The 18873-nt window shown below is 39.9% G+C and overlaps 1 protein-coding gene across 4 annotated transcripts in view; it reads right to left on the minus strand.

Annotated features, from left to right (window-relative positions):
* Nucleotides 1-18873, minus strand: part of LOC138735794 (protein phosphatase 1 regulatory inhibitor subunit 16B-like) — a 139100-nt gene that overhangs the window by 51006 nt on the left and 69221 nt on the right. The window lies entirely within an intron of this gene.

An 18873-nucleotide genomic window follows, 5' to 3' on the forward strand; every position in this document is an offset into this window, starting at 1 on the left:
AAAAAATTAATCCCCCACATTGCAAAAGCTGCAATTGCTGAGCAGCACAAAGAAATAGATAGAAGTGGGAGAGAAAAGGGAAGCTATCTGTGAGCAAAAATGTTGATCTAAAACACAAAGAATGACAAAGTGGAGGCTTCTTGTAAATTGTTCCTGTGTTGACCCAAGTTTCTGAAATAACGGGAAATACCTTGAACACGATAACAATAATTAGAGAAAAATGCAATCTTGCCTGATCAGAGCATTTCCCCAATCCCCAGAACCCTAGCCAACCAAAAGTTTTAGCAGACACACCCTTAATTCCTCTTAATATTTATAATTACTTAAATTGCTGGTAAATTGCATTGTGTATTCCTCCAAGGCAGCTGAGGAGTAAACTGAGTCTCGAGTGAATAATTTAAAAATGAACTAGTTGAAAACAGAATTAGAAAATTCCTTCACTTTAACCAAAAGCGCATCTGCCATTTTTGCCAATGTAACTCAACGGTTGAGGCTGTTCATATCAAACAGTGTTAAAAGTGGAGCTGATCTTAGCTGGGAAATTTTACACTTGGTAATTGGCTATGAATTCTTGACCGGTCTGCTTCCTTAGTAGTCTAGCATCTAATAGAATAGCATTCAGTGAACTAAACGAGACACACAAGTTCAAATACCACCATGGCAGCTGCAGACTGCTCCAGTTTCCTCCCACCCTCCAAAACCATATGGGATTTGTTGATGAATTGTGTATTTTGGGGTGGTGGGGGGGGGGGTACAGCCTCATGGGCTGGAAGGGCCTGTTACCATGCCTGTACGTCTAAATTTAAATTTCAAAATAGAAATACACTTCAATAAATCCGGGACTGAAAAGTTAGCTGCTGCAATGGCCGAACTTTAAAAGCAATTTAGTGAACTATTTGTTTCGCTGCAACTTAGAAACTTGGTGGGCCACTTTGGTGTCCAGTTAACAGTCACTCACATTGCTGTGAATCTGAAATAGGTTAGACAGGGATAAAGAGAGCAGATTTCCTTCTCCGAAGAACACAGCACAAGAAGGTGAGTTATGCATCAATGTAGCAACAGCAGCTGTTCATATCCACCGAGATAAGAGTAACAAACCAACAGCCCTGTGAAGACAAAGGTAAGTCTTCGCGCTGAGGCCACTCTTCATCAGAATCAGAACTTACTGTGTCACGAAATTCGTTGTTTTGTGGCAACATTACAAGTGCAAAAATTACATTAAAAAAATATTAGTGTAAAAGAAGAGGAAAAGTGAGGTCGAGTCCGTGGTTCATTGTCCATTTATGTCTAATTAAATTCAAAAATCTGATGGCAGACGGGAAGAAGCTGTTTTTGTACCATCGGGTGTTTGTCTTCAGGCTCCTGTACCTCCTTCCTGATGGTAGCGGTGTGAAGAGGGCATGGCCTGGGTTGTGGGGCTCCTTGATGATAGAGGCTGCTTTCTTGAGACACCACCTCTTGTAGATCTCCTTACTGGAGTGAAGTGTAAAGACCATGGTGTTGCTGGCCAAGTTCACAACTCTGTAAACTCTTCCTGTCCTGTGCATTGGCACCTCCATACCAGTGGAGTGCGGTGGTGCTCTGTATGATAACTGAAATTCTGCGATTTTATGACTCCATGATGTTTTTAATTACTTCTTTGTTTTCATCGTCCTTTTAAAAAATCTGCATGAAGCGCTCAGCTTCCTCATTCATACTTGGATGGTAGGGTGCAGACAAGATGCATCACACCTTGTTGTTTCACTGGAACTGGTTGAAAGCGTCTGATACAAATTGAGGTCCATTGTCTGAAACCAGTTCTATGGGTAATCCATTACCTGCGAACACACCTCGTAGTCTCTCAATTGTCTTTTCTATTGTCGTTGACCACATTCACCACACAATGGGTCATTTGGAGTGTGCATGAACATTATTCTGAAAGTTTTCCCCCATAAATGGACCAGCGAAATCAATATGACTCCAGTGCCATAGTTGTGACGGCCATTTCCAGGGTTAGGCTTCTGCTCGGTGAGCTTTCAGTTGCATTTCTTGGCAGATGTGGCTTCTCTGAACCATCTGTTCAATGTCTATGTCAGTCGAGGGCCACCAGACATGCCTGCGGGCCAGCGCCTTCATCCGGACCATTCCTGCATGGCTGGTGTGGAGTTCCTTCAGCAAGGCCTCGTGCCATTTCTTGGGAATGATGGTCTTGACCCCCACAACAGGCAGTGCTCTTCAATCACTATTTTGTTTCGCCGCGTGTAAAAAGCTTTCAATTCTGGAGCAATGCTGTCAGCCTCGGACCACCCCTTCAAGATGAAGTACAGAATCTTCGACAGTGTGGCCTCTTTTTGTACCTCTTTGCTGATAGCCTTAGCTGTAATGGGCAAGTGGGGCAGTTGTCCCTGGTTTGATAGCTGTGGCTTCCACAGTCCAATTAATATTCCCTTCCGTCTGTTCTGTCGCAGGCAGAGGTAAGCGCGATAAAGCATCAGCATGGCTGTTCTTGTCTGCAGGACGATGCTTTAGATCATGATCATATGCGGCGAGCTCCATTGCCCATTTTTGAATTCTTGCCGCCGCTAACACAGGAATACCTTCATTGGGGCCTAAGATCAATCTCAGTGGTTTATTGTCTGTTACTAAGTGAACTTCATATCATGTAGATATTGGTGGAATGGCTTAAGACCAAATATTAAGGCCAATTGTTCCTTCTCCATTTGCGCATAGTTTCGTTCACAGGGTGTTAGAGAGTGGGAAGCGTAGCAACTGGTTGTTCTCCTTTTTCAGTGACTTGTGATAATACTGAACCTAAATCAATAGGTGAAACATCAACAGCTAGGGTCGTAGTGAATGAGAACATTATCCTTTGAGGTCAGCAGTTTCTTCAAGCAATTAAAAGCTTTGTTGGTTTCCGTGTTCCCGCACCATTTCTGGTCTTTTTTCAACCACTGGTTGAGCAGATTGCAAAGAGTTGACATGTTAAGGATGTGCTCTCGATAGTGGTTCACCAAACCTAAGGTCGATTGCAACTCAGCTCGATTTGATGGGTAGTGTGAAACTGAGAATGGCTTTCAGTGCCAGCTGTATCCATCCTGACTCCTTCACGGTCAATTGTAAATCCCAAATACGTTACTGAGGGCACCATAAATACACACTTGTCATGACGCAGCTGGACTTTAGCTTGCTCTAACCTGGCTAGGACTTTTTCCAGGTTTGTTAGATTCTCTGTCATCACAAGCTTTAATGATAATGTCATCCAACATTTAGTCCTTGCAATAGTTTGTCCATAACAGCTTGAAGTGTCTCTGGAGCTAATGATATTCCATACAGCATCCTGGTATAAATGAACAATCCCAGATGAGTCTTGATAGCCACATATTTCTTCAATTAAGGATCAATTCAACTTGTTGATATGCTTTATGATACCTAATTTTATGAATTTGAAATAATTCCTTCACTCTCAGAATTGGATGTCTGAGGACTTTCAGGGCTTGGTTAATTGTGACCTTATAATCACAACACCACTGGGTATTCCGACCGGTACCATAGGAGTGGCCCAGTCCCTGTACTGAATTTTCTCGATTATTCCTTCTCCTTCTAATTGGTTGAGTTCAATTTCAATTCCCTTTATGATTGCAAAGATACTGCTCTTGGCTTAAAGAATTTAGGTTTTGCTTCCGGTTTCACTTGCAATTTGACCTGGACTCCCTGAATGTTTCCCAGTTTCTTCCCAAACACTGTCTGGTGCATCTGAAGCACCTGTTGTGAATTTGATTTTTTTTAAAATCACCAACAGTTTGTACATTCTTCACTGCACCAATTACTTTCCAGTCAAGTTGGATGTGGGCCAACAAATCCCTTCCAAACAAGGCGGGTCCATTTGTATCTACAATGTAGAGAGGTAATCCGTTCTTTGTCTGACCTAATACTCGAAGTCCATTTTACATTTCCCTAGCACTTTAAGTTTCTCTCTGTAACCGTCTTTAACACAATATCGGACTGTTTCATTTTTTAAGTTTGGGCTGTAGTTTTTCTATCAGATCTTTTAGCATTAATGACACAGCAGGCCCCTCTATCGAGTTCCATGTGGACAGGTTCATTTTTAATTTTAATCCAAACAAGAATTTCTGACCTGCGATCAAATACACTACAGATATACATTAATGCCAAAGCCCTGTCATCCTCAGAGTCACTTTGGTACCCTGGCTTACTGCTAGAACTTTCGTTATTTTCCATGAGGTTTTTTACTTTGGAAGATTAGTTTTTATACTTCAATTTCTGATTTTTCCTCTCTTTGGCCCTCTTTCTCTCTCTTTTCTTTCTGTCTTGGACACTTTGGCTTGATGTGTCCCACACTGTCACATCAATAACATTGAGCCTTTTGGTAATTACAGTTCTCAGGGCTGTGGTTATTTCTTTCACAGTGGAAGCATTCTCGTTACCCCATTCTCTCCATGAACTCCCCCTATATAATATCAGTGTTACGATCAGCCATTTCAAAACTCAATGCTATCTTATAGGCCGACTTGATGTCCAAATTTTTGAACTCAACAATCTTTGTTGGGCATGGTGGTCCACCAAACCGATCACCAATCCGTCTCTCAAAGCCTCGTCCAAGAACTTACCAAAACGACATGTCTCGGATAACTCATGTAATTCAGCCAAATATTGGCTAACGGTTTTGCCAGCCTTCTACCTTCTGGGATAGAAGGTGTATCATTCAGCAATATCTATTGGTTTTGGGGACAGATGATCTCCAACAAGGTCCCATAACTCTTTATAAGACTCGGTATTTGGTTTTACCGGTGCCAGTAGAGTCTTGATCAGATCATATGTTCTGCTCCCCACCTCACTTAAAAACAGCGCCTTTTTTTTTAATTGCAGGTTTCAGAATCCCTCACACCATGGGCAATGCAATACATAGCGAACCTATCTACATAATCATACCAGTCTTCAGTTTCTCTATATTCACCAAAGCATCCTTCTGCCATTTTCACTATTATTTAGTAACAGTCTGCTGTGCCAGTGCTGTTTATTCTCACTCTTTTGTGTCTTCCTCTTGAGTTTCTTCCTTTTTTCACTGCTGACAAACATGTCCTTTCATCCCGTTGCACATCGACGTCGTCCCAGTCGTCGTTTCCACCACAAAATTCTCAAAATCCCATAGATTCCGTCGACCAGAGATTTTTTTTTAATCCTTGTCGCCAATTCTGTCATGTAGTTCTCTCAAAGAATTGCCTCACCCGAGAGAAACAGTAAGCACTCTTTATTCACATCAAGATGGTGTCTAACTGAACACGCAATATGAATGTAACTCGATTTATTTATTTATTTATTTACTTTTTTTTAAACTTTATTTAAAGATTTTATCACATGAATAAAACAAAAAAATTACATTTAAAGAAAAATAAAAATAAAATAATTATTACAACACAGCATTAACGACCTAATTTAAATCAGTCTAACCCCCCCCATATATACGGCCACTAAAACAAAATCTATATATATAAAAAAAAACACCCTTTCCCCCTCAAAATAAAGAGTGAAGAATTAATAAAGTTAATAATATTATATATATAAAAAAACACTCACAAACAAAAAAAAACAGGTAAAATACTAATAAAAAAAGTTATCAAATCTAAAACATATTTAAGTCAGACATAATTGCATGTACTTAACAAATGGAGTCCACTTCAGCTTATAAAAAAACATCTTATCTTGAATTTAAAAAGGTATCTTTTCCATAATTAAACAAGACTTCATCTCTAAATACCACCTAACTAAGGGTAATATATTTCTGTCTTTCCAAGTAAGCGCTATACATTTCTTGGCCACCGCTAAGGCTAAATAGATAAAAGAAATCTGATAATCATTTAAGCCTAAGTCAATTAATGATTGCATATTCCCTAATAAAAATATATCAGGATCTCATACAACATAGATATTATATAAACTATTAAATATAGATTTAATACCTTTCCAAAACTGTTGCAATCGATCACAAAACCAAACAGTATGTAAAAAAGTATTGGCCGTCTGATCACAACGAAAACAACAATCTGACTTACTAAGACCAAATTTTTTTAATTTCTCTGGTGTTAAATATAATTGCTGTATAAAATTATAATTAATCATCGCTAATCTAGCATTGATCAATTTCCGAATACTATTCTGACAAATTTCCATCCAGGCTTCTTCAGCTATTATAGAACCTAATTGCATCCCATAAAACAAAATGGCTAGAAACAGAATTAATATTATTACTAATAAAAACCTCAATTTGTTTTTTTAAATAACTAATAAATTCTGTTTTTTGTAATAACATAGTATTAAATCTCCATCTTGGAGTTCTCTAAACATCTTGTGAACTCTGATATTCTAATAATAGTAATGAATGGTCTGAAACCAGTCTTGCCTTATAATCCACAGATATAACCCTATCCTGCAAATGTGTTGAAATTAAAAAATAATCAATTCTTGAAAGAGAATTATGGCGCGAAGAATAAAAAGAAAAATCTTTCTCTGTAGGATTAAATCTTCGCCAAATATCAACTAAATTCAAATCTGTCATCATATCAGTCACTTGTACTGCCATCTGAGATTTCTTAATTGCTCTTGGATACTTGTCCAATAAAGGCTCCAATACCATATTTAAATCTCCCCCAATCATCACATTAGAGTTTGCTTGTCCAAATAATAAAGACATATCCACAAGAAAAGCTGTATCCTCAACATTTGGAGCATAAACATCAAGCAAAATCCAAGCCTCGTTAAAGATTGTACAATTCAGTTTTAATAATCTTCCACCATTTTTCTCTTCATTCTGTAACTGAAATGGTAGATTCTTGTGCACCAAAATTGCCACTCCTTTTGCCTTTGAATTAAATGAAGAATAAAAAACTTGTCCAACCCATTCACGTTTAAGTTTCAAATGTTCCTTATCTGTTAAATGAGTTTCCTGCAAAAAAAGCCACATCAACTTTTAATTTTTTTAAGTAAGCAAGTACTTTCTTACGCTTAATAGGATTATTTAAACCCTGGACATTAAGAGAAGCAAACTTTAATTTAGACATCTCTTACAACACAACAAGAAAAAAAAGAGAAAAAAAAGAAAAAAAAACAAGAAAAAAAAAGACCCCCTCCCCTTATCCCCTCTTAAAACTACAACAAAAAAAGGAAATTATTTTTTTTTAAAAATAATAAAAAGAAACTTCACTCCTTAATCCAAAAATTAATGAAAAAAAAAACAGGTAAGAGGTTACAACTACCTCCTCCTGTCTGAACCGCAAAATATTGGGTGTGAGATAACTCACACGTAGCTGACGACTTCTGGAAAACAATGCCCACCCAGTTCCTTCTCCTAACTCCCATTTCACATTAAACTATCATCATTATCTAAATATTCTCGAAAAAAAAAATTTTTTTTTTTAATCAGCTTTGTCACTCTGACCACCATTGCTTCCATTTCTTCTTGAAATTCAATTCCCATCTTGCGTCTCCACTCTCTTTGGAGACCATGGAGGACTACGTCGTTCCTGGAATTGCATGATTGGTAACAGTTGAGCAAAGTCCATAGCTTCTTTAGGGTTATCAAAAAATTTTGGTTGATATCCATCCTGAAAAATCTTCAATACTGCAGGGTATCTAAATGTTGCTTTATATCCTTCTTTCCATAGCACTTCTTTCACAGGATTAAATTCACATCGTTGAGACATAACTTCTTGACTCAAATCCGGATTAAAAAAAACACGATTGTTCTGGACCATCAAAGGAGATCTACTTGGTTGCGCATTTCTAATAGCCACACGCAAAATTGTCTCTCTATCATAATAGTTTAAACAACGGACCAGAACAGGTCTTGGATTCTATCCTGGAAAAGGCTTTCTTCTTGAAGCTCGGTGAGCACGTTCCAGTATTAAACCTTCCGGGAACTTATCTTGTCCTAACACTTGTGGAATCCAATTGGTAAAAAATTTTCTTGGATCTGGTCCTTCTATATCTTCTGGCAAACCAATAATTTTTACGTTGTTCCGTCTAGATTGATTCTCCAAATAATCAACATTTTTCACTAAATTTTTATTCTGGATTTGTAAAGTTTCAATTGTTTTATTTACATCTTGTATTTGATCTTGTACCTCAACTATACCTTGGTCACAAACATCAAGTCTTTCATTCGTTTCAAGCTTAAAAGTTCCATAATCAACCATCTGTTGAGTATTAATGTCCACCAAGGTATTAAGCTTAGTGTTAACTTGAACCAAAGATTTACCTATCTCTTTGATTGAAGAAGATAACTTAAATTCAAGATTCTTGATAAGCATATCAACTGGAATAGATTCAGACACAGAAGGATCCTGCTGTTTTTGAATAACCAAAGGATCTTCTTTTCCTTCCTTTAGTTTAACTGCTTTTCTTGCAGTCTGACTCCGTGTAGAAACCCCTGCCACAACCTCCTCAGCAGTATCAGAAGACTGATAGACAGGGTTATCCTTAACCCATATTACATCAAGAGCCTTCATTACATCAAGATCTATTGAAGTCTTCATAACTGGTGGTGCATTTCTCAGCGCCACTGCTACATCGATCGGTGGACGTCTCTTTAAAGTCGGATCTTCAGCTGGGGGCGTCCCAGCTGTTCCAACTGTCAAAGGTTCAGTGACAGCGCTCATAGCGGGCGTTGATTGAAATACACGCGCCCGGCTAGCCCTTTGTTCCAAAGGCTGCCGGGTGCCATCTTTAAAGAGCCCTACCGGTAAAGAGCAGGGGTCCGTTGCCGAATCCTGCACTTCTCCTCCTGGATCCATTCCACACTGAGTCCTGGCTTCTTGTAAACGGGTAGGCTCAGATAACTTCGGGAAATGTAATTTCTTAGCGATCTGTTGCCGTTTTCTTTTACTTTTTTTCAGCAATTGTACCATTAGAAGCTAGTTCAACACCTCTAACTATTTATAAACTTTTTAGAAGGTATCAGCAGGCACTTATAGACAAAACAATAACAAAGAGTCAGGAGAGGACTGGAAGGCATGTCTATTCCTTACGCCATCTTGCCACGCCCCCCGTAACTCCATTTATGATGTATCGCGCGCATGCACATTCCCATATCAAGTCCTGCCACATCCAGTTGTGAAAGGTGATGGATAATTTACCACATAACAGGAAGACAAGGGGCCCAGAATATCACCTCCCTCACCAATGTGAGGGTGATGAGACAGAATGAGGCAGGGCCGGAGCATTGACAACCACCTTCTGCCAGAAGTTTGGAGTAACTGACCCATCTGAGTTGTTTTCTCAGATCTACACCATCACAGAGGTTACTCTTCAGCTAATAATACATAATTTTAAATTTAGACATACAACACAGTAACAGCCCAAGGCTATGCCGCCAAGTTACACCCAATTGACCAATAGTCCCTGAATGTTTTGAATAGCAGGAGGAAACCCACGAAGACACGAGGAGCGTGTACAAACTCCTTACAGACAGCGTGGATTCATTCCACTCCATGTGATATCAAGAGTACTGGATGCAGAAAAACAAATGGAACTGAACAACATTCCAGCTGTAGTACTGAAGGTGTACACTCCAGAAGTAAGTGTGTCCTCAGTCAAGCAGTTCCTGTAGAGTTCCAACACTGGGATCTACTTGACATTGTGGGCAATTGCTCAGGCATGCTGTGATCAGAAAAAAAGCAGAACAAATTCAAGCTGGCTAATCGCTAACTAACAAGTTACATCCCCATCCTCAGCAAAGCAATGGAATAGGTCATTGACAATGTCATAAAGTGGAACTTACTTATTAATAACCTGCTCAGTGATGCTCAGTACAGATTTCTCCAAGATCTTTTGGATCTTCATCACATCCTTGGCCTAATTGTGGACTGGAGGTGGGGTGAGAATGACTGCCCTTAACATCAAGGCCACATTTGACCGAGTGTGGCATCAAGAAGCCCTGACAGAGTGAAAAGGAGTGCACAGAAGGAGCAAAACATGAAAGTCTGCAAATGCTGTGATTATAGACGAAATGCAGAAATGCTGGAGGAACTTCACCTGTCTTGCAGCGGCCAGAGGAGGTAATGGTATACTACCGATGTTTCAGGCCTGAACCCTTGGAATATTTTCAAGTAAATAGTTAGTGGGACTTACAGTCTAAGCTGATCATTAACTTAATAATCACACAATTGAAATGCAGTATCACAGCTTGAGAAACCAGAGCAGCCAAGGTTATTTGGCTTTATGATATGCAGATTCTCACCCCCCCACCCCCCAAACCCACCATCTCTCTCTCACACACACGCGCGCACACACACACACACACACACACACACACACACACACACACACACACACACACACACACTCAAACTGGCATAAAGACGTAGAGAACAGGATGAGTTAATATGAAAATTGACACCACATGGGCAGCAGCTGCACTGCTAAATGCTACGTTGTATTTTGAGAAATGTATTCCTCATTAAAATGAAAGGATCAAATGGGCTTTAATTCTCTGATCTCTCTTGGAAACATGGTGCTGTTGGTCATACACGGTTGCCCCCCTGTAATTAAACTCATGTTGGTGCATGCATCATGTATGTTTGATGTCTAAACAACTCATTCAAACCCACTGAGATTCTACAATTTATTCAACAATATTTATTTATTTTAAAATCTGTATATACATACCACATATGTATCGTTTGTCTGCATATGTGTTTGCATGTTTTTGAACTGAGGAATGAAGAACGCTGTTTTGTTGGGTTGTACTTGTACAATTGGATGATAATAAACTTGAACTTGCTGCTCAAGTTGTGAGTGGCTTGCACTGAAGCCACAAGCACACCTCCGACAGAATAATGAGCTTGGAATGGAAGACTCCTGGCTTAATGTCTGAACTAATGTCTGAACATCAGAGGTGAGAATGTTGAACCACTACAGTCTTATTCAGGTTATTTCATATATTAATTTTGACCAGGAGATGACAGTGAATTCAATAAATCTAATCACTCACAATTTGAAAAACACTGACCATACAAACTTCAAGATAACCTGTCATGACCTCTACAAGAATGATTTGCATTAATGTAGCACCTTTACTATTTTAAACTGGTCCAACATGCTTCATACCAGTGCAGTGGTTCTCAACCTTTTTCTTCCACTCACTTCCTGCCTTAAGTAATCCCTTACTAAAAAAAGGTTGAGAACCACTGCACTAGTGTTAACAAGGCCAACAAGAAGCCATTGACTATTAAAGGCTTTGTAGATAAAAATACTTTTTAGAACTTCCTTAAAAGGAAGTTCTGGACCTCCCAGAACACAGGACATTGGCACTGGGACTAAAATAAAATATATTAATTTGAATTCACTCTGAAGTAGCTTATTATGACTTTCATTTCAATATGCAACAATACTTAGTTCATTAAGTAGCTACTGTAAATTAACTTTTCTGTAGGTGCCTCAGGATTGCTTAGCAAGTTGAGAAAGTCAGATACAAGGAAAGGTGGGGGAATGGGATTACTTGGAATGCTCTGAGACCCAACATAGAAGATGGGCTGAACAGCCTCCTAAGTCATCAGGAAATAATGCAAATATACTCTCTTTACCATTGGGCACCTGCCTACATTTTGCTCATGCCTTGATGAAGGGCTCAAGCCAGAAATTTGGTCTTTATTTTTGCTATGTGAAGTACACTGCGTGATCTGCTAAATTTCTCCAGCATTGTCTCTTTACCAGCCAATCTCTCTCTGTAACTGCATTTTTGTTCTGTATCTTTCTTGAGATGTCTGACCGATCTGCTCATAACACGACCTCTATCACGACATGTGACAATAAACTTGAGGTCTATCACAGGTGACAATCAACTGGAAATTTGAGTCTCAGGATGATGCAATCCCGTCAAGGCACTGGTATTAAATGCAGCCTTTCCCACACCATTTGGATCACAAACCATAAATTTTAAGAGACAGGGAGTTGGAACAAAATTTTTAATTTCAATTTAATTTAGACATACACCACGGTAACAGGCCTTTCTGGTCTATAAGTCCATGCAGCCAAATTACACTAAATTGTCCTACAACTCCCGTATGTTTTGAAGGGTGGGAGGAAACCAGAGCACCCAGAGGAAACCTATGCAGACACTGGGAGGGGGTACAAACCCCTTTACAGACAGTGGCAGATTCGAACCCAGGTCGCTAGAGCTAGAAAAGCGCTGCACTAACTGCTATACTAACCATGCCATCCATGAAACATGATAGTTTCTCCTGATCATTATCCGGTGATGCAAGAGTAGGTATTAGATGGGTAAAGTATCTTAGTGTGTACACTCACAGATGAAGAATGTGTCAATGAATTATCGATGGGCATTGGAGCCTGTGGAACCATACACCAAGAGTGGTTCACAGAGAACCAGGGAGAATTGAGCACAGTCATAGAGTTTTGCAGCATGGAAATAGGCCCTTCAGCCCAACTTGTCCCTGCCAACCAAGTTGTCCACCTAAGCTAGAGCCTGCATTTGGTCCATCTAAACCTTTGCAGCCTAACTATCTTTTAAACATTCCAACTGTACCCATCTCTACCATTTCCTCCAGCAGCTTGTTCCACACACCCACCACTCTGTCTGTGGAAAAAGTTGCCCCTTACATCTCTTTTATAAATGTTACCCCAATGGTCCAGGGAAAGAAGTCCATGCAGAAAAGAGTGCACCTACATCAATCATGAACAATAGCTCACCCTTCACTAAAGTGGAGATAGACACCACTGGGTAAAAAAGGGCAGAGTTTTGTGGTCAGTACAGGAAGACTCATCCTATTTTTTTTTTACTTTCTCAAAATAACAACTTTCAAACTACTCAGAGTAAAATCACCAATGTGCATTGAAAATCCCACACTAACTGTTGGGAAAGAATGAATCATTAAACATCAACTTGAGCAGCAGGGTCACCACACCAATTCCAAGTGTTCCAGTGGACGCAGCCGGCTTCACTAATTTCATTCATCCCCTGGTGCACTGGGGTATTCTCTCCTGATCTGATGGTCACTCCAGTGTTCCAAATACTATGGACGGGGAGGAGGTTGCATGGCTACTGCTAAAATGACAGCATTTGTCTATCCACTCCAGCAGTAGTTAATCAAGTCACATGATTACAGCTAAGCCCCAAAAAATAACCAAATGGGAAATGAGGTGAACCTTAATTTATCTCTTCATGGTTCTCGAAAACACAGACAAATATTACGTGATGTCAGGCCAGATAATTGATTTGAAAAGGGCAGCACAGTTAACCAAGCGGCTGGTGCCCGGGTTCGAATCTGACGCTCTTTCTAAAGAGTTTGTACGCTCTCCCCATGACCTGGTTTCATCTGGGTGCTCCGGCTTCCTCCCACCCTCCAACACCTATGGGGTGTGGGGGTGTAGAATAATTGGGTGTATTTGGGCCACTTGAGTTTCAATGACCAGAATCAGGTTCTACTACATGGTAAAAATTATAACGGAACTGAGAGAAACTGGCCAGTGTTCAAACTCTGGGCCAGGTTTAATCAACTTTTCTGAACACTAATTTAAGATGTAAGTCCAGTGTTTATAGCCCTTCACCAGTTCTGCTGGAAAATGTGACAAGCATCCATTTCTTTAGAACTAGTGTTGGTTCTTCATTGTGCTGTTCAATTAGGGGATATGGGGAGAAGGCAGGTAGGTGGAGTTAGGTCATAAATTAGATCAGCCATGATCTTATTGAATGGCGGAGCAGGCTCGATGGGCCATTTTTGGCCTACTCCTGTTACTACTTCCTATGTTCCTATGTTCAATAGGATATATTTATTGAGCAGCAATGTACTTCCAAAACAGAATGGAGCCTGCAGCTAACTGCCCTGGTTTTTCTTGGTTGTAGATTACATGCATGTTGCCATGGTGCATTGCTGGTAGGTGGAACAAATGAATGTCCAGGGTAGGGGACAGACTGCCAATCATAGAGGCTGCTTTGTTCTGGATGTTTGGTGCTATTGGTGCTGTGCTCATCTCAGCAAAAGTGACATTTCTGACCTTCACCTTGTGGTTAATGGGAAGACATTAGACTATCAGGAAGTGAGACACCCACTACAGGATGTTCAGCCTCCAACCCGCTCTTGTTGCCACAGCATTTATGTGGATGGTTCAGTTAACATCCTGACCATTGAGAATTGCCATGACAATAATGGTGAGGGCCTTAGTTGTGCAATGAATATTGAAGGCAGTTAGCTGCACTCTGATATTGGAGAAAGCATTTTTTGGTACATCTCTGCATTTCCTGAGAAGACAGAAGTGGGCAAGGCTACCAACCACCATCATGTAAACCTTCTGCAGGAGATCTATCGAGATTGTCCTGGCCGGCTGCGTCACAGGTGGTACAGCTGCTGCAGAGAAATGGATCGGAGGTCGATCCACAGGGCCATTAGAGTGGCAGAGAAGATCACTGATGTCTCCCCTACCCCCCAGTCAATGTGATCTACTGGAATCATTATCTGAAGAGGATGCACAAAATTAGTGAGAACCCCCATCACCCCATACACATCTTTCAGCTACTCCCATAGGGATAGAGATACAGGAGTATCAGAGCATGTGTTTTATGTCTGGTGGTGCGTTCACGTGTTTTGCACCGAGGACCAGAGAACACTGTTTTAATGGGTTGTACTTGTGCAATCAGATGACAATAAACTTGTCTTGAATGGATCGTGAGTTGAAAGGTGGAGTGAGTTCACCATACATCTATGTTGACTTGCCTTGATCTCTAGTACGAAGGTTGTTTGCCAGTTATCAGTTCATATCTGAATGTTGCCGAGGGTGTTTTATATGCTGCCATGGCCTTTTTTATGAGGCCTTAGGAATGAAATGGAATATTTTCCAATTATAAGCAAACCATCTCTACTCTGAAGTTACCATGAAGTAGTTAAGGAAGGTCATTGAAGAAGATGGAGCCAAGATCATCACTCTGATGGGTGTTTACAGCACTGGTCTAGAGTTCCGATATTCGGCCTCAGAACCATAAACTTTCTTCCTTTGTGTTAACCCAATCTCAAGTCAGTTTAGAGTTTTTCTTTTGATTCCCATTGACATTTATTCCACCAATGCTCCTTTTTTTTTTAAAAAAAACTTTATTTAAAATAAAACCACTAAGCAAACATATTGCAATATTTCAAACTTCATCTGTGGTATTTATACAAAAAGAAGAAAAGGAAGTGAAAATAAATTAAAGAAGAAAACTCCCATTAATCCCCCCACCTCCTACAAACTCAAAAAAAGAAAAAGTGAGACAAGAAAACTACAACAGGTGAACTTCACTTCCCGATACCTTTAAATATATAAGAGAAAGAGACCGATAAGAGAAAGGGAATGTTCAAGATTCATTTAAATTTTAATACCCACAGTTTGTAAATATGGGCTCCAAATTTTTCAAACTATATGATATTTATCTCAAATTATAAGTAATTATCTCAAGTGGGATACAACTCCAAACTTCTGCATGCTATCTCTTCATTCCCAAATCAATATCATATCTCCAAGTTATAGCAATACATTTTCTAGCTATTGCCAAAACAATTTGAAGAAATTTTACTTGATACATATTTAATTTTAATTTAGGTTTAATCCCTTTAATATCTCCCAGTAAAAATAATTTTACTCCAGTTAGTCGTTCGAATAAATTACCCATTTCAAGTCACCACCAATGCTCCTTGATGCCACATTCAGTTAAACGTTGCTTTGATGTCACAGGCAATCATTCTCATAGCTTTGGTCCAAATGTAAATAAAATAATATTTAGACCAAAATGGCCATGCAATCTAGAGTTACAAAATCTAAACTAGGCATAGGGGAACAGGTTGACCAGTAATCACTCTCTGGACAACACCTGCCAACACTTTACTGGTGGGTGGTAGCAGACTGGGAGGAGCAGTTAGCTGGAAAAGACTTTGCAGAGAGTTCTATGGTTGCACGATGCTTTGCCTGTTCTGTCAGGAATAGACTGGTCAGGTCCAAGAGAGACATGAACTCAGAGTGGTCTTCCTCCTGAATCTGCTTCGTGGAGGCAGCACAGGCCTTGCCAATTTTCCTCAAGGTCATGTGCCAGTGTTATTGCTATATGAAATGTAAAAGGCCATGGAATGAAACTTCAACACTGCAAATGTGATGTTCCTTGCATCCAGTGTGTTCTACTGTTTTGTTATTTCACATGGAGAGAATGAAACCAGCAGAAGACCTGCTTGCTGGTCTAGCAACTAGCTAGATGGCCAAATGTTTCTTCTATAGTCGCGCAATAATACATTAAAAATGTAATATACATGATATGCTTCAACTTTTCTCTGCCATAAGGCAAACAATGAGCTGCCATGAGCATTGCCTAACTCTTAAAAATGGAAGAAAGAAACACAAAGGAGAGCCCCTTCAGGGGTTAATATTTCCACTGAATGTGGCAGACTGATCCATTGGCCACGGAATTACTATATTCTTCCCACTGCTCATTGCTTTCCCTGTTTGCCATGCTGGCTAAACAAAACTGATGTGATAAGAAGATAGCTCCTACAAGCCATCAGGTAGCTTCTAAACAACGAACATCAGTAAGAAGCAAACAACAATGCTTCTACTATTAACATGATCATTTTCATTCTGTCTTTAATATGAACATCACCGGACAATTTGTGGGAGAGAAAGACTTGTTGACGTTTCGGATTGGAACCTCCCATCAAGAACCTTGGTCTTGATAAGGGCTGAGGAACCTTAATGAGCCTTGGAAGGGTTCCAACCCGAAACACTGACATTTCTTTTTCTGCCGCTGATGCAGCTCGGCCCACTTGGTTCCTCTGGCAGGTTGTATTTTTGCTTCAGATTTCAACATCTGCAGCCTCATGTGTCTCCAGTGGAGAACTTGTGCTTATTAACCAATCATCTTCCCTACTTTTTATGCAATGCCCATGAGGAAGATCACTTTGAGAGCATGTCTCCCTTGTCCAGGCCAATCTGTTCCTGACGGAACATTCAAATCATCGGTGCAACCATAGAACTCTCCACGATACAAACAATAACGCCCCAATTTAATTTACTTTACGCTTCTTAGATGTAAATCAAACTTCCAGTCAGATTACTATATTTCTCTCCCTAGTCTTTAATTCTGACACCTGCCTGCTGTTTGCTTATACCTTGAGAAAGGGCTCAGGCCTGAAGTATATCAGTAATATATGTTTACCTCCTCTCTCGCTGGGAGACCGGCAGAGTTCCTCCAGCATTTCTGTGTTTTTACTGTACTAGAGTTGCCCTGCTCAAGTAAAGAGCTAGTGTATACCAAAAAGAAACTCAGCAGGTATCCATTGGAAGTAAAAGGAAGGCGGCATTTCAGGCCTGAGCCCTTCATACTGCACTAGGGCCCCAGCATCTGCAGATTTTCTTGACTACCTCCAAGGAGTTGGTTATGCTTTATTTTCTGCAAGGCAACCTGATTGGGCTAATTAATTCAGACAAGTTTTGCAGGTTTTGTTTGATTCTGTCCTTAGCAACTCATCAGGGTCATTCTGCCCTGGGTACTTATCACAATTATCATTCTTGTTTGAAAGAATTAATTTCCTTTAGAAGCGGACATCACCCTGTTATTACTGTGCAGGTCCAAGTTTCAACTGCTCAATTTAGAATGATTACAATCAACAGAATCATGTCCTCATTTAACTTGAACAGATGCACAGTCAAGCAGAAATAGGATGAAGAAGCAAGAGACTGCTGATGTTGAAATGGTTCAGTCCATCACACAAACCTCCTTGTCAATAACTCCATTTACACTTCCCACTGCCTTAGAAAAGCAGGCAACATATTAAAAGATTCATTCCACCTTCAACACTCTATCTTCACCCCCTTTCCATCAAGAAGATTCATGAGTGTAAGCTCACACACCAGTAAATTCAAGGACAGTTTCTTTCCTGTTGTTATCAGACTCCTGAAGGATCCTCACAATTGTCAAACTATGTTTGTTTAGCTCAGTATCAACTGATCTCTCTTTGTAACTCTGGATTTTGTACTGCAGTGGTTCTCATCCTTTTTCTTTCCACTCACATACCATTTTAAGTATTCCCTATGCCAGAGGGAATTAGTAAGGGATTACTTAAGGTGACATGTGGGTGGAAAGAAAATGTTTGAAAACCACTGTTTTAATCATACATAATTAACTCGTTATGTACACATTATGTTATGTAACTCCAAAGGAAATGGGCCAATGACAATTTTTCTCAAGCAAGATATTTCAGTAACAATTGGGTCTAGAGCAGTGGTTCTCAACCTTCCCTTCCCACTCACATCCCACCTCAGGCAATCCCTTACTAATCACAGAGCACCGATGGGATAAGGAATGCTTAAAATGATATGTGAGTGGAAAGAAAAAGGTTGAGAACCTCTTTTGTACTGTGTCTTACTCACTGTGCTGTACATAGAATGCTGGGTTGCCCATAAAACAAACTTCATCACAGCACCTTGGTACATGTGAACAAAACTAAACTAAGCTTGGTGGGTTGAGCAGCACCAGTGCAAACAAAGGGGAGGCATCGATATTTCAAATCGAGAGCAAAGATGTGAAGCGAAGGGCTTTCCTGTCCTCAGAGATTCAAAAGATGGCAGTGAACTATTCTGAATGAACAGCAGGAGTGAGAGGTCTCCGTGTCTTAGCTAATATCTATCCCTCATCCATCAACATTATTATTCCGTTAGAGTGGATAGGTGTTGGTGGATATTTGCTGTGTACAACCCACTCATGTTAATCCTTCCATTACAACTCAGCTTCAGAAAGCTGTAAATTGTTCTGGGATGGACTGAGGTTGTGAAAGACTCTTTAATAAACATACATTTTTCTTCCTGAGCACTTTTGGGTACATTTTATGTATTTTGGACTGTTAATCA

This window comes from Narcine bancroftii, chromosome 6 (genome assembly GCF_036971445.1).
Source record: "Narcine bancroftii isolate sNarBan1 chromosome 6, sNarBan1.hap1, whole genome shotgun sequence".
In the NCBI taxonomy this organism is placed as follows: Eukaryota; Metazoa; Chordata; class Chondrichthyes; order Torpediniformes; family Narcinidae; genus Narcine; species Narcine bancroftii.